The following is a 14,427-nucleotide window of genomic DNA, read 5'->3' on the forward strand; positions in this document are numbered from 1 at the left end:
GGTTTCATGCACTTTGAATGGGGCCTCCTCGGCCGGTCTTGAGTTGGTCTAACGCGGCTCCACCCAGGCTGTTTGTACTTTATTTCAGTTTTTAGCGACAGCTTTATCGAGCCGCAATGCACACACCGTACAGTCACCCACTGAAAGTGTACGGCTGCTTTTAGGATATTCACAGGTAGGTGCAACCATCACCACAATCAATTCTAGAGCATTTTCACCCCAAGAAGGAACCTTCGGCATCACCCGCTCATTCAGCCTCCCCTCAGTTCCCAATAACCACTCATCTACTTTCTTTCCATCTCTACGGAGTTACCTATTCTGGACATTTCATATAAACGGAATCATATACTATGTGGCTTTTTTTGTGTCTAGTTTCTTTCACGTGGCCTGCTGTTTTCAAGGTTCATCCACATCGTAGCAGGTGGCAAGAGCTTCCTTCCTTTCTATGCTGAGTAATATCCCATCGTCTGGATAGACCACATTTTTTATCTGTTCATCAGTTGAGGGACATTCGGGTTTTTATGCTGTTCGGCTATTATGAATAATGTTGCTATGAGTGTTCGTGTCAGCAATTTTGTAAAGTATTGCGTTTCTTTGGGGACCACAAGCAGAAAATGTTCAAATGTCCTTAGGAGAAGCACGGGCACCGTCTGGCCTGCTCACCAGGAGAGCTTGGGTCATGAATTCTTTCCAGAGAGAGAAGGGACCTTTGTACACAGAGAGGGGGTTGCCTCTTCAGCATCCGGGACCCTAGCAAAACGGTCCTCTCGTGGTCAGATGTTTTCGCAAAATTTGCAAAAGTGAGCTATTCGACAGCTCAGTTAAATATTGCTTCTTTCCATTTAGACTCCCCCTCTAGTGCCCCCCCCCAGTGCCTCTCCCTCCACACAGGGTCCTGTGTGACAATGGCTATGGGCCATGATTGGGGACTGGGGAGGGGAGGAGGGAGCTGGGTTTCGTGGAGCGCATTTATATGGACCATAGCCAAGTCCGTTTTGTTAAGTGTCTGCCGCCAAGGCTTCCAGAAATCCTTCCACCACTCACCGCAGCTCACCTCACATGGCAACAGAGGTGCGGGGTCAGAGGGCATGCGGCCAGATGCAGGGGAAAGAATGCCAGCAGCTTGCCGGCCAGCTGACTCGCTTTTAAATGATTTTTTTTTAATTTCTGGATTTAAACAAAACGTTTTTCTGTCCCCCCACTTTGGGGTGACTCCTAGCATCGCGGTGGGTGGCGAGAGAAGGAGGCTGGTGTGTGTCCCGTGGTGTTGGAGGCACCTGCGAGGACGGCTTGCGGGAGGTCCAGGCGAGAGCAGGAGGAGCTCATTGAAAACAAGTCTGGGCGGAGGTGTCCACGTGGGAGCCCCAGCTCGCCGGTGCTTATTAACGCCCGAGAGGAAATGAGTCACCAGGACAGACCGTGCCGAGCGACGAGGGCGGGCTGGCTTCCTCACCAGGGGTGGCCACAGGGCGGACGGAGGGCCTTCTGGGTTTAGCAACAAGGAAGCCATTGGTGACCGTGGCGGGAGCAGTTTCAGTGGCTGGGAGAGACGTCAGGCTGAAGACAGATACAGAGTGGCTACAGAAGGGGGGACCCACGGGCTGCCATGGTGGGAGGAACCCAAGGCGCTTGGGGAGAAGGTTTTTCAAAGATGCTAAGCGCCAGAGGGCCGGAACCCACAGGGAAAGTCAAGGTCAGCTAAAATGCAGAAGAGGGAGATCGGTGGTTGCCAGGGTTGAGTAGGTGACACACAGGGATTTGGGGGGCAGCAAACCTGTTCTGTGTGACACTGGGCGTTTCAAAGTCCCTGGCACAAGCGGTGACCTGTAATGGAGGCAAACTTTTAAAAAAGTCAGTGAAGAGGTTGGGAGGTAGACCGTGACGAAGAATCCTAACTGCGTTACAAACGGGTGACACGGCCTCGCTGAACGAGGTGTCCACCCGACGTCACCTAACACACAGGGGCTGAGTGGAGACAGGGGGAGATGAAGACAGGGGGACATGCACAGGAGCCCTCGCTCTCTGGCTCGTGCCATCGTGATCCCTGCGTGCGGGCGGACAGTTCCGCAGCCCCACGCGTGTGTGCCGGGGTTAAATAAACAAGCCGGTGGATGGTCACGGCGGAAGCCACGTTCTCGATGTTGGAGCGGGAGTGACAGACAAGCACGGGGAAGCCTAGAAGGAGCCATGTGATGTGGGTCTAGAGTTGGAGACATCAGTATGAACTCATGTTCAGCCTAACGTAAGTACAGACGATGGACACAGAAACCATCGACATGCAGAGACGCACAGCTTACTGTATTTGTGTGTGCATTTCCAGTTTTGTCCCCCGACAGGGCTAGAAGCATGGCACCCAGGGGCACGGGACACACATGACCCAGATCTGGGTCTCCGATCCCATTCTCAACAGCAGGGACCAGGGCTCCTTGGCGGAATGGCTAATGCCGGGATGGGGGAGGGAAGAGATAAGAGCAGCAACTTTTCGACCCAGGGAGTCAGGAAACGCTCGAAAAGCTAAACAGTGGGGCTGTGTCAAAGGGACAGGTGCCACCTGAAAGCCCCTGGTGGCTAACTCGAGAACAATTTGAGCAACAAAATAAATACTGTAGTATTTTTTTTAAGATTTTATTTATTTATTTATTTATTTATTTATTTATTTATTTATTTATTTGACAGAGAGAGAGAGACAGCCAGCGAGAGAGGGAACACAAGCAGGGGGAGTGGGAGAGGAAGAAGCAGGCTCATAGCGGAGGAGCCTGATGTGGGGCTCAATCCCAGAACGCTGGGATCACGCCCTGAGCTGAAGGCAGACGCTTAACGACTGCACCACCCAGGCGCCCCTAAATACTGTAGTATTGATAATAACTCAAATTGTATAATAAATGTCCGTGAGTCCATACCGATGCAAACAAATGATAGAATAAGTACGTAAATCGGAGAGACAAACCCCACGTACAGAGGAATTCTAAATGACAACGTAGATGTGACCCCTCGAGACGGTGAAGCACAACTCCCACCCTTTCAGTGCGGGCTGTGCCTAGTGACTTCCTTCCAACAATGACACCAAAGAAGGGGGGACAAAGAGGAACTCTCCAGTGGAGACACCTGGCAAACACCAGCTCCGCCAGGTAACCAAGGTTGACACCAGCAGTGGTGAGTCATGTCGGCCGCAGGTACCCTTGATAGGGTGTGATGAGAAAGGCACCGCCCCCCTGTGGTCTTCTCCCAAAAAACAAACAAGCCCAGTCTAGCCCTGAGCAAAACATTGGATGATTCCCCACCGAGGACGTTCAACAAAACACCTGCCCAGTACTCAGAACTGTCGAGGTCATGGGGCGCCTGGGTGGCCCAGTCGGTTAAACATCTGACTCTCGATTTCAGCTCAAGTCAGGATCTCAGAGTCGTGACATCGAGCCCCCTGCCGGGCTGTGTGCTTAACTTAGGGTCTGCTTGAGATTGTCTCTCTCCCTCTGCCCCTCCCCCTGCTCACACGTATGCTCTCTCTCGCTCTCAAATAAATAAATAAAAATCTTTAAAAAACACAAACTGTCAAAGTCATCAAAAAAAGGGAAAGTCTGAGAACTGTCACAGCAGAGAGGAACCAAAGGAGAACACAACCAGATAATGTGGTGTCCTGGATGGGCTCCTGGAACAGAAAGAGTGTATTAAGTAAAAACTAAAGACATTTGAATAAAGTATGGACCGAAGTTAATAATAATGTGTCAAGGGGCGCCTGGGTGGCACAGCGGGTGGGCGTCTGCCTTCGGCTCAGGGCGTGATCCCGGCATTATGGGATCGAGCCCCACATCAGGCTCCTCCGCTATGAGCCTGCTTCTTCCTCTCCCACTCCCCCTGCTTGTGTTCCCTCCCTTGCTGGCTGTCTCTATCTCTGTCAAATAAATAAATAAAATCTTTAAATAATAATAATAATAATAATAATAATAATAATAATAATGTGTCAATATTGGTCCATTAGTCATAACAAACACACCATACTCACTGTAAGATATTAATGGAGGGGAAACTGGGTTGGGAGGGGAGTGTTGTTAAGGGAACTCTCCGCACTATCTTTGCAACTTTTCCATGAATCTAAAATGATTCTAAAAAGTTTTATTAAAAAACAAAACTAAAATGCAGAAGAGGAGGTCATCAGGGAAGCTGAAGGGGGGTGGGGGGCACTCGGCCAGAGGCAGGGAGGACCCCCTCCCAGTGCACGGAAGGGAGGGAGCAGGCGGTGTGGCACGGTTCCCCAGCAGGAAGCCCCGGGAGTTCGAGGCACACAGCCCCAACATCTGTGTTCTCTTTGAAGCCAAGCCAGAATCCTTTGGGGGCGGAAAGGGTTGGTGGGGCCGGAGCAAAATGAGGTTTGCGGAGGCCACTGCTGGGTGGAGGAGAGCCCCCAGTGGAGAACACGGCATCACCCACTGAGCTGTGGAATAATGAGCATTTTGTTTTCCTACTCTTGGGAGAAAGCACACAACTTTTTCCCTTTCTTTCTCTCCTTGACACATACTGTCTGGGCTTTGAGGCTAAAACTCAGGGACTCTCTGCTCTGGGACAAAGTTCGGCCTTTTCAGTTTCCAAAAAAAGTTGAACTGTCTGAGGCTGGGGGCTCAGGGAAGCAAGGAAGGGCCGAACAGGGCCCTGGAGGAACAGCTGCCTGGAAGAGGTGCACTCCGGCTTCAGCCAGAAGAGGGTGGCTCGGAGGCGGGGCCGATCAGCAGCAACGAGCCAGGCCCACGTTCCTTGGGTCCTGTCCCTGTGTCTGGGCCTCAGGGCACCTTAGGATCTCCGCAGGTGGGAAGGCGGGGGCTGCAGTGCCTGATAACGAATTTCCCTTCTCTGCCACGTGACAGGGCCCAGGGAAGATACATTTTGATTTTAAAAAAATTAGGTGTGGGGGGGGGCGCCTGGGTGGCACAGCGGTTGAGCGTCTGCCTTCGGCTCAGGGCGTGATCCCGGCGTTATGGGATCGAGCCCCACATCAGGCTCTTCTGCTATGAGCCTGCTTCTTCCTCTCCCACTCTCCTTGCTTGTGTTTTCTCTCTTGCTGGCTGTCTCTATCTCTGTCGAATAAATAAATAAAATCTTTAAAAAAAATAATTTAGGTGTGGGGGCACCTGGGCGGCCCGGTCGGTTGAGCATCCAACTCTTGGTTTCCGCTCAGGTCATGATCTCAGGGTCCTGGGATCAAGCCCTGAGTTGGCTCCTTGCTCAGAGGGGAGTCTGCTGGAGATTCTCTCCCTCTGCTCCTCCCCCTGCTTGGGCGCTCTCTCTCTCTCTCAAATAAATAAATAAATAAAATCTTTTAAAAAATAAGGAAAACTGTATCCCTCCCTCCCCGCCATTCATATGCTGAACTCCTAATCCCTAATACCTCAGAATGTGACTGTACAGGCAGAGAGGCCTTGTAAAGAGGTGATCAAGACTCAGCGAGGTCATTTGGGTGGGGGCCCGCGTCCAGTAGGACAGTAGGACTGGTGTCCTCGTAAAAAGAGAGACACACCAGGATGCCCACTCATGGAGGAAAGACCATGTTAGGAGACAGGGAGAAGGAGGCCACCCACAGCCAGAGCAGAGCCTCCCATGAAGCCAGACCGGCTGGCACCTTGATCTGGGACTCCAGCCTCCAGAACTGGGAGAAAATACGTTTCCGTGGTGTAAGCCCCCCCCCAGTCTGGGGCACTTTGTTAGGGCAGCCTGAGTAGACTGAGACATTAGGTAGCCTGACACGGCTAGCTCTGAGAATAAGGGAGTGGTGTTTCCAGGGGGACAGGTGTGCTCCTGAGGACCGCTGGCTTGGTGGCGGTCCGGAGGGCAGTGTGCTGACGCCCTGAGTCCCAGCGCATGGGTACAGCCCGTGCTGTCCATGACCGCCACTCCTCTGGGAAGCCTTGGCATTGGTACAGCCCGGATCTGGGAACAGCCGCAGGTAAACCTCTGCAGGAGACCAAGTTACCTTGTCCACTCACTTCATTCATTCATTCATGCATTCATTCATTCATGCATTCATGCATTCATCACATAAGTACAAATGCTTGGTGTTGCCCAGAATTTTACCAGGTGCTACCGATGGGTGGCTTTATTAACTGCTTTATCATCAGTATTCGAACCCAAGACTCAGCAAACTGTCTCTAAAGTTCCAACTAATCACTATTTTTAGCTTTGCAGCCATGCAGTCTCTGTCTCAACTACACAGCTCTGCCGTGGTAGGGAAAGCAGTCACAGACGATATGGACATGAGTGGGCGTGGCTGGTCCTAATAAAACTATTTAGGAATGGGGAACCTTGAATTTCTATTCTTCTAACGTCATGAAACACTATTCTTCTTGTATTTTTCTCCCAACCCTTTAAAAATGTAAAAACCGGGGCACTTTGGTGGCTGAGTGGGTCGAGTGTCCGACTCTTGATTTCGACTCAGGTCATGATCTCCGGGTGGTGGGATCAAGCCCGGAGTCCGGCTCTGCACTCAGCGTGGAGTCTGCTTGAGATTTTCTCCCTCTCTCTCTACCCTTCCCCCGGCTCATGCACGCTTTCTCTCTCTCTCAAATAAATAAGTAAATATTTTTTAAAAAATGTAAAAACCAGGGGCGCCTGGGTGACTCAGTCGGTTAAGCGTCTGCCTTTGGCTCAGGTCATGATCTCAGGGACCTGGGATTGAGCCTCACATCTGGCTCCCTGCTCAGAGTCTGCTTCTCCCTCTCCCTCTGTCCCTTTGCCCCCCCTCATTCTCATCCTCTCTCTCTCTCAAATAAATAAATAAAACCTTTAAAAATAAATAACTAAATAGAATAAAAATGTAAAGACCATTCTTAGAGCCCAGGCCATACAAAAATGGGTCTTTGGGTTGTAGTTTGATGACCTTTATTCGAATAAAAAAAAAAATCCATCAGATTAATAATAAAATGACCCTGAGTCTAACTGATTCATCATTTTTTCCCCTTTGTTTCAATTCTTGCTGATGGATATGATTCCTGATGCCAAGTCTGAGCTATAAAACATACAGTTAAGCCGGGCTGTCTGCCTGGGAGAGGAGCCCCCACCTCCAGCCCCCCCACCTCCGTCTGCCACCTGGGGAGTTAATCCTGGAATAAAAACATCCACTTAAAGTCACTTTCCCAGTTCACTCCTCACTAAAGACTTGGGACTTGGGACCGAATCTGCCATTTAGGAACTTCTAAAGGCCTTGGGTTGGAAATGGGATCTGTGACTGCGAGGGCTGTCGGTGAGGCACAGATGGGGGCCAAGTCCCTGCACCGTGTCCTTAACCAGGGTTGAAGTGCTAGCTTTGCTTCTCGGTGGAAAGACTGGCTTTGGCCCTGAGGTTGCCCAGGAGGTGCCGGCCACCCCAGGTCCATCCGCTCAGCTCCCTGTGCTCCCCCAGGGGAAAGCCCTTTTTGGGGGGTGGGGACTGAGGAAGGAAGCATCTCTGCACTGTCGCAGAACAGCGAGTTCCCGCCCGCTGCCGGCTGCCTGGACGAGCCAGTGGGTCAGGGATGGGTCCCCGGAGCCCCGCGCGCAGAGGTGCGTTGGAAACCCCTCTGTAGGGGAAGGAGGTAGAGATCAGCAGCGTTTAAAACAAAACCAAAAACACCAACATGCACACTTTGAAGGAAGTCCTGATCTAAAATTCACAGACTGCTTTAAAGAACTAAACGTCCTTGTTTTCGAGGACACAGGGTTATCGAAACAGTGGACCGGCTTTGCCGTAGCAGGGCTCTCCCGAGGAAGGGACCGGGCAACTCTGATGTCTCTTCATTTTCCACGTATTCCCTGGGGCATAGGGCACGCAGTGAAAACGGGCAGAGACGACAAATGTAAACGAACGCTTCTCTTTGGGAACATCGGGCGGAGGTGCCCAGAGGCGCCCAGGGAGGATTGCTTAGCTGGGGCCGGGCCAGAAGAGCAGCGGGCTCCCCAGGGGGGTGGCATTTGAGGCAGATCTACCCGCAGGGAAAGGGGGGCGTCCAGGCACAGGGCACAGCATGGACAAAGGCACGAGGCGTGAGGAGTGTCCCGTGACAGAAGAATCTGGAAATAGTGCCAGGGGCAGATTGTGCTTTGAGGTGGTGGCTTTGAGCTCACATTCAGCTGGGCACTGGAGGATGGGAGTCCTGAAAAACCATGTGGAGGGTGTGGGACTTCTGTCAGACCCCCAGCACTGCCACCTGGGGCTATTAAGTTAATAGATTAAACATTGTCGGGGACCCACCTGTATCCCCTCAGCCAGCCCCAGAAGTCATGGCAGATACCTCCTTGGCGGGGCCCTGTGGCTTCCAGAATCCTCCATGAGGACGGTCCCCGGCTATGGGACCATGGCAGTCTGAGGGATCCAGGAGTTAGCCCCCAAAGAAGGAATAGGAGCTGGTGGACAGACACCCCACTTCCATGCCCCTCAGGGAGGCAGTCTGAACTGTGTCCCATGCAGCCATCCTGGGGTCCCAGGAGGATTTGGCCCCATATCCCTACAATGGTATCAGCTCATTAGCACACCCTGGCCCTCTCTCCTCCCTTCCCTCACCTCACTGCAATGCCTGAGAGCACCTCCCAGACAAACTAGTTACACCCAAGCCCTGTCACAGTCCCTGCTTTGGGGAAAAGCAAAAGCAAGTATAAATTTCCCATCTGGTTCTTTCTGGATCACAAGGTGGTATCAGTTCAAATCCCAAACTCACAGGGAGGCAGGCCGGTGAGCACGTATTTTCAGAGACGCTTTTTCCCCCTCCTCCTTGCATCCTCATGACAGACAAGCCTCCTCCCCTCTCTGGCTGGCGGATGTGTTAAAGTCCACCCTTCGTAGAGGCTGTGGCCCCTGGAGGGCCCCACCTGCACCCCTATTCCCTCAGCCATCTGACCCCAAACACCTGGGTTATAAAGTTCCTCAAATAGCTAGAGGGTAGCCGCAACTCTCTGTCTGTAGACCCCTGGAGATTTCTCAGGGATTTACTGAAAACCGCACAGCACTTCCCCCAAAGAATTAAGCATAGAATGACCACATGATCCAGCAATTTCTCTTCCGTGCACACACCCAAAAGAACTGAAAGCAGTATTGTGAACAGATATTTGCACACCCATGTTCGTAATAGTCTTACTCACAATAGCAAAGGCGGGGGGCAGCCCAAGTGGCCATCGGTGCATGAATGGACACACAAAATGTGGTTTATACGTACAATGAAGTATTATTCGGCTTTAAAAAGGAAAGACATTCTGCCACCTGCTATAACGTGGATGAACTTTGAGGACATGATACTAAGGGAAATGCGCCAGTCCACAAGAGACAAATGGTGCATTATTCTGCGTCCATGGATTAGTTAGAGTTGTCAAATTCATAGAGACAAAAAGTGGAAGGGTGGTTACCAGGGACTCGAGGAGGGGGCACTGAGAGTTAGTGTTTACTGGGGACAGAGTTTCTGTTTGGGTAGATGAGAAAGTTCTGGAGAGGGATGGTGGTGGGGGTCGTATAACAATGTGAATGTATTTAGTGCCCCTGAACCGTATTCTTAAAAATGGTTAAAATGGTAAGTTTTGTTATGTCTCTATCATTAGAATTAAAAATAAATAAATGAATCAGAGAATCACTCAGCTTTGTGTTTTAAAAGTTATTTGTGGGGGCGCCTGGGTGGCTCAGTCGTTAAGCCTCTGCCTTCAGCTCAGGGCCTGATCCCAGGGTCCTGGGATCGAGCCCCGCATCGGGCTCCCTGCTCCGGGAGCCTGCTTCTTCCTCTCCCACTCCCCCTGCTTGTGTTCCCTCGTTGGCTGTCTCTCTCTCTGTCAAATAAATAAATAAAATCTTTAAAAAAATAAAAATAAAAGTTATTTGTGGGGGCGCCTGGGTGGCTCAGATGGTTGAGCGTCCCCGATACGGACTCAGGTCTTGATCTGAGGATCGAATTCAGGCCCCCCCGTGCTGGGCATGCTGGGCATGGAGCTTACTTAAAAATATTTAATAAATAAACAAATACCTAAATAAGTAAATGTTATTTGTTATGTTTCATTCTTTTGGGATCCCACACCTGCCACTTTCCAGAAGCAGAGGTTCTGGGACCAGAGGGGAGGGCCCTGACGTCCCTCAGCACTCCTGCAGAGAGGCTCCCTGGCCACCCTTTCCAAAGGGAAGGTTTGATGGGTCACACACTTGAGCCTTCACCGCACCCCACTTATTACCTCACGGCGTTGGACACGAGGTAATGATTTAATGTATCATTTCTTTCTTTCTTTGGTGACAGTCTCCCCAACTGGAATTTGAGCTCCAAGAGGGTGAGAACCCCTCCTTGTTCTTACCTGAGTCCCTACTGCCCAGACCAGGAGGAATTCAGGCAGAAGTTATGTGTACCTCCCTTCCCCAAAAAACTTATGTATGTGTCTCAGACTTTTCATGATTCGAGGACACCAGTAAGCCCTGAGCTGCTTCCAAGCCTGGAAATCAACCTGTGGGCAGCAATGTCCTTCTAATGGAAACCGTCCAGTGGGGAAGATAAGGAAGGCTTCGGGGACGGAAGATACAGGGGAGGATGGAATGAGGGATCCATTGAGGGGCTTTGTCAATGTGCAATCCCGCCGGCCTGCTCAGCACCCGTCCGCAAGTGTCAAGCAGGTAGGTGGATGAATGTTCCAGAACACATCTTGGGGACAGTGCGGAGCTACATATGGAAATGGGGAGTCATACCTTTGCCATATAGATGGTTTTTAAAGGTCTTGGGGCTGGGGGAGGTCACCTAGGGAGAGGGTATGGCCCCCAAGCACAGGTGAGGAAGCTTGGCATTTTCTGAGCTGTAGGAACCACATTTATACCACGGGGTCAACCACCCAGAACATCCCTTTTGGTGGTGGGCATTAGGAGCATGGAGTCTGGAATGTTAAGACTCAGGTTTCCTCTTATCTCTGCCCCTACTAGCGCAATAGGTGACCTCTCCCAGTTTCCCCGTTTGTAAAATTGCCTTGGGCTAGAGGACATACCTTATTTATCAACAATAAAACCACGTTCCCCCAGTGCCCTTGAGCACGGGTTTGGGGAACAATACGCCCTGTCCTGGGCCTCACCCTTTCATGGGAGAGGCCTGAAACAATGGGCCGAGTTCCAAGGAATCAGGAGGGGCCACTTCAAACTCAGAGAGGGTGTGAGTTGGGAAGATTTTGAACCATCTGATGATGTAAGCGTTTTACTCGTTTATTTATTTTATTTACTTTAAGTAAGCTCCACACCCTACGTGGGGCTCAAACTCAGGACCCCAACATTGGGAGTCCTGGGCTCTTCCAACTGAGCCAGCCAGGCGCCCCTCAAGGAGGCATTTTAAGCACCTTTTCATAAAAAAGAAAGGTTCAGAGAAGGCAGGGAATTCACTCAAAGTCACGCAGTCTGAAAGTGGCTGAGCACACAGCCGCCTCGTGCTCCGTTATCATTAGCTTTGATGTTGACTGCCAGGGCCGGGGCAGGCAAAGCCGGCAGTACTGAGAACCCTGCCTGTCCTCCTCTCCTGTCCCTGCCTCCCTCCTCCCTCACTGGTAACAGGTTTACGCCTCAGCATAAAAGGGGAGTGATCCGTGGGGAAGGTGGGTCACAGGTCAGCTTAACTTGAACATCGGAGGTAAGACAGTCTGGGTTTGCATGCTGCTTAGAGCCTCTAATCCAGTCCCGAGAGGAGGCTGGAGCACAGACCCCGGAGCCAAACCACATTGGTTCAAATCCTCTGTGCCTCAGTGTCCTCCTCTGTAAAATGGGGACAATAATAGTAGTCTCTGCCTGACGGGGCTGTTGAAAGGCTTGGGTGAGTTAATACGAGCACAGGTGCTCTCTAAATGTTAACTAGGATTCTGGATCCCTTGTGCCGACCTGCCTCCCTCGCTTCACCTGGGCCCCGGGCAGCTGCATCCTGGTTCTGCCCTACTTAGACCGTGGCGATGTCAGGCCTGCAACCGGAGCCAGCTCCCCAGGGACGACAGTGACCATGGGATAGTTTCCAGGAGCTAATGAATTCTTCAAACCCCTGGGGCTTGTTGGCACGTTACCTCTTCAACCATCTGAAGGGTGTCCTGGTTCTGCCTCCGTGGGCAAGCAGGCCCAAAAAAGGGCCTACTGAAAAGTGACCCATCCAAGCCTGACGCTTCTCTGCTTCAGCAACAGTTCGGGGACCCGAAGTGGGGACCTATGTCCATCTGCATGTCTACCCTGAGCTGCTGGGACTCCCAGGCCTGTTCTGCGTCCTTTGTCTACCAACTTCGGCGTTGTCTTCCAGGAAGCCAGAGAGAGCTGTTATTTCTCAAAATACTGTCAGGTGCACCTGGGGTGAAGCCTCCCCAAGAAAAAGAGCTCTCCCCCACTCGGCGTTTTCTTCTCTACAAGACGGCAGCCCCAGGCAGGCAGGACTCTGTGAGGCCCACCCACCACGGACGCCCCCTGCCATACTCAGGTCTGCAACGGGGGGGGGGGGGGGGGGGGGTGTCAGTATTGGTCACGTGAATCAATGAATGGGTGGTGTCAACCCCATTTCTCTCTCCGCTCTGCCCTCCCTTCCTCCATGGCTGGAAGCCACTGTGGGTCCAGTCACTGTTGCCTCTCCCGGTGAGTGGACCACATCCACGTCGATGCTCCCGGCCCGGCATCCCTCCGGGTTCAGGGCCGTCGGGCTGAGGAGAGCAACGGGCATTTCCTCAGGTCAGGGCCACACGCTGTGGACAAGAACCCAGACCTCACTTCCTCTGCTGAGGGTCCTCAAAGACTCCGGCACTATAGCCTTTCCCGACCGCCAGCCACCTCCTCCCAGTAATGCGGCTTCACTTCATACTGAGGGGGCGCGGAGCCCAAAGCATGACAGTCACACAGCTCCTGTTTACTGCACTTTCTGGGCCCAGACACAGTCACCTCACGTCATCCTCACCACAGCCCCGCCTGGTGGGTGCTGTACCTTCATATCCTTTCACAGTGGGGGAGACAGGTGCTCGGGGAGGCTGACTTGTCCAAGGCTCTGGGATTTGAACCCCCGCGGCCTGATGCCAGGGTGGGCCTTCTTACTCGGGCCTCAGCTTGGCGGGGGAGCCCTCGCATTCTGCAGGCTGGGGTAGCCGACTTAGGCTCTCCCAAGCTCGGGCTGCTCATCGGCGAAAGGGGCGTAACGAGGGCCCACGGCTCCTAGGAGGACCTGGCCCTGGCCTGGCGGATGCCCCGCCTGCCCCGCTTGCTGGAGGAGGAAATGAACCAGCACCCCCGTCCCTCACCCACAACCCCAAAATCCAAAAAGCCCTGAAGACAAGAGGCTACCGTCCACAGCATCCGAACCTGACCCGACTCCGCCTTGTTTGGTAGCCAACCCTGACCTTGCCTGACCATGAGGCTGTTCACAGAGTGCTTTTAAGTCCCTCGAAGTGTAACTATTCAAAATTGTTCTGTGCTGGAAGAGGGACTGATGCCCTGCGGGTAGTCTCTAGCCTATAGGCTCTGAAGTCATCAGAACAGCTCTGACTCGTGAAACACAGCCCCAGGGGTTCGGGAAAAGGGGTTGTGTTTATACATCCTCCTCTCAAGGGTAGCATACAGCAGGTGTTCAATAAATGACAGTTCTCCCTTCTTCTAGGATTAGACAGCTCTGTAACCTCATTTCTTGCCAGCCCACTCCGCTCTTCCATATTGGAAACAAGGCTTCCTGTGCATTTCAATGGCTGCGGATGGGTCTGAGTACGAATCCGGGGAATAATGTCCGTGTGCTCGGTACTGACCGCAGACGCGGCTCTGAGCCCTTCCGTGTCGCTGGGTGGTTACGCCCATGCCCTCCCACCAGAGCTGTTCAAATGCCAGCTCTGCCACTTGCTAGCCAGGCCTCCTGTTTGACATCTCTGTGATAGAGTGAATGCGGATACGGTCACAGCTCCAACTCAGAGAGGCCTCGCAGGACAGAGAACGGTGCCCGGCACACCTTCAGTGTGAGCAGAACTATTATTATTCAGCTCCATTCCCAGCATGTACCGTAAGTGGCATGGAGAGATGAAGTCACTTGGTGTTTGGCACCAGAGCTCACACTGTGCTCTCCTGGGCTCAGAAGCTGGGACACAGGGAAGCGTGGAAGGGAAGGACAAGGAAGGAAGAAGGGCAGGGCCTGCCTGGCCGGTCAGGCAGTCCGGTTACAAGTGCCGCAGGTTAATATCCAGTCTCTGTCAAGTTCCAGGCGTTACTGAAAATATATTGGAGTCGACGTTAGACCGAAGATGCTGATGGGGCTCAGGGCAGGTCGCCCGAAAATATGCCACTTTGGCATGTTGATTATTTAGAATGAAAGTTACTTAAGAAGCAGCTGGTGCATGAAGGACACTCTGACCCTTCTCTGTCCCCCTGAAAGCAGGAAATAATCTCTCATGTGAAAGTTACCCTCCCTGTACCAGGAGAAAGAAAGACATTTTGGGCTGAGAATGCCATATAAACAAACCTTGGTACTTCCT

Source organism: Ursus arctos, unplaced genomic scaffold (genome assembly GCF_023065955.2).
Source record: "Ursus arctos isolate Adak ecotype North America unplaced genomic scaffold, UrsArc2.0 scaffold_32, whole genome shotgun sequence".
Lineage (NCBI taxonomy): Eukaryota > Metazoa > Chordata > Mammalia > Carnivora > Ursidae > Ursus > Ursus arctos.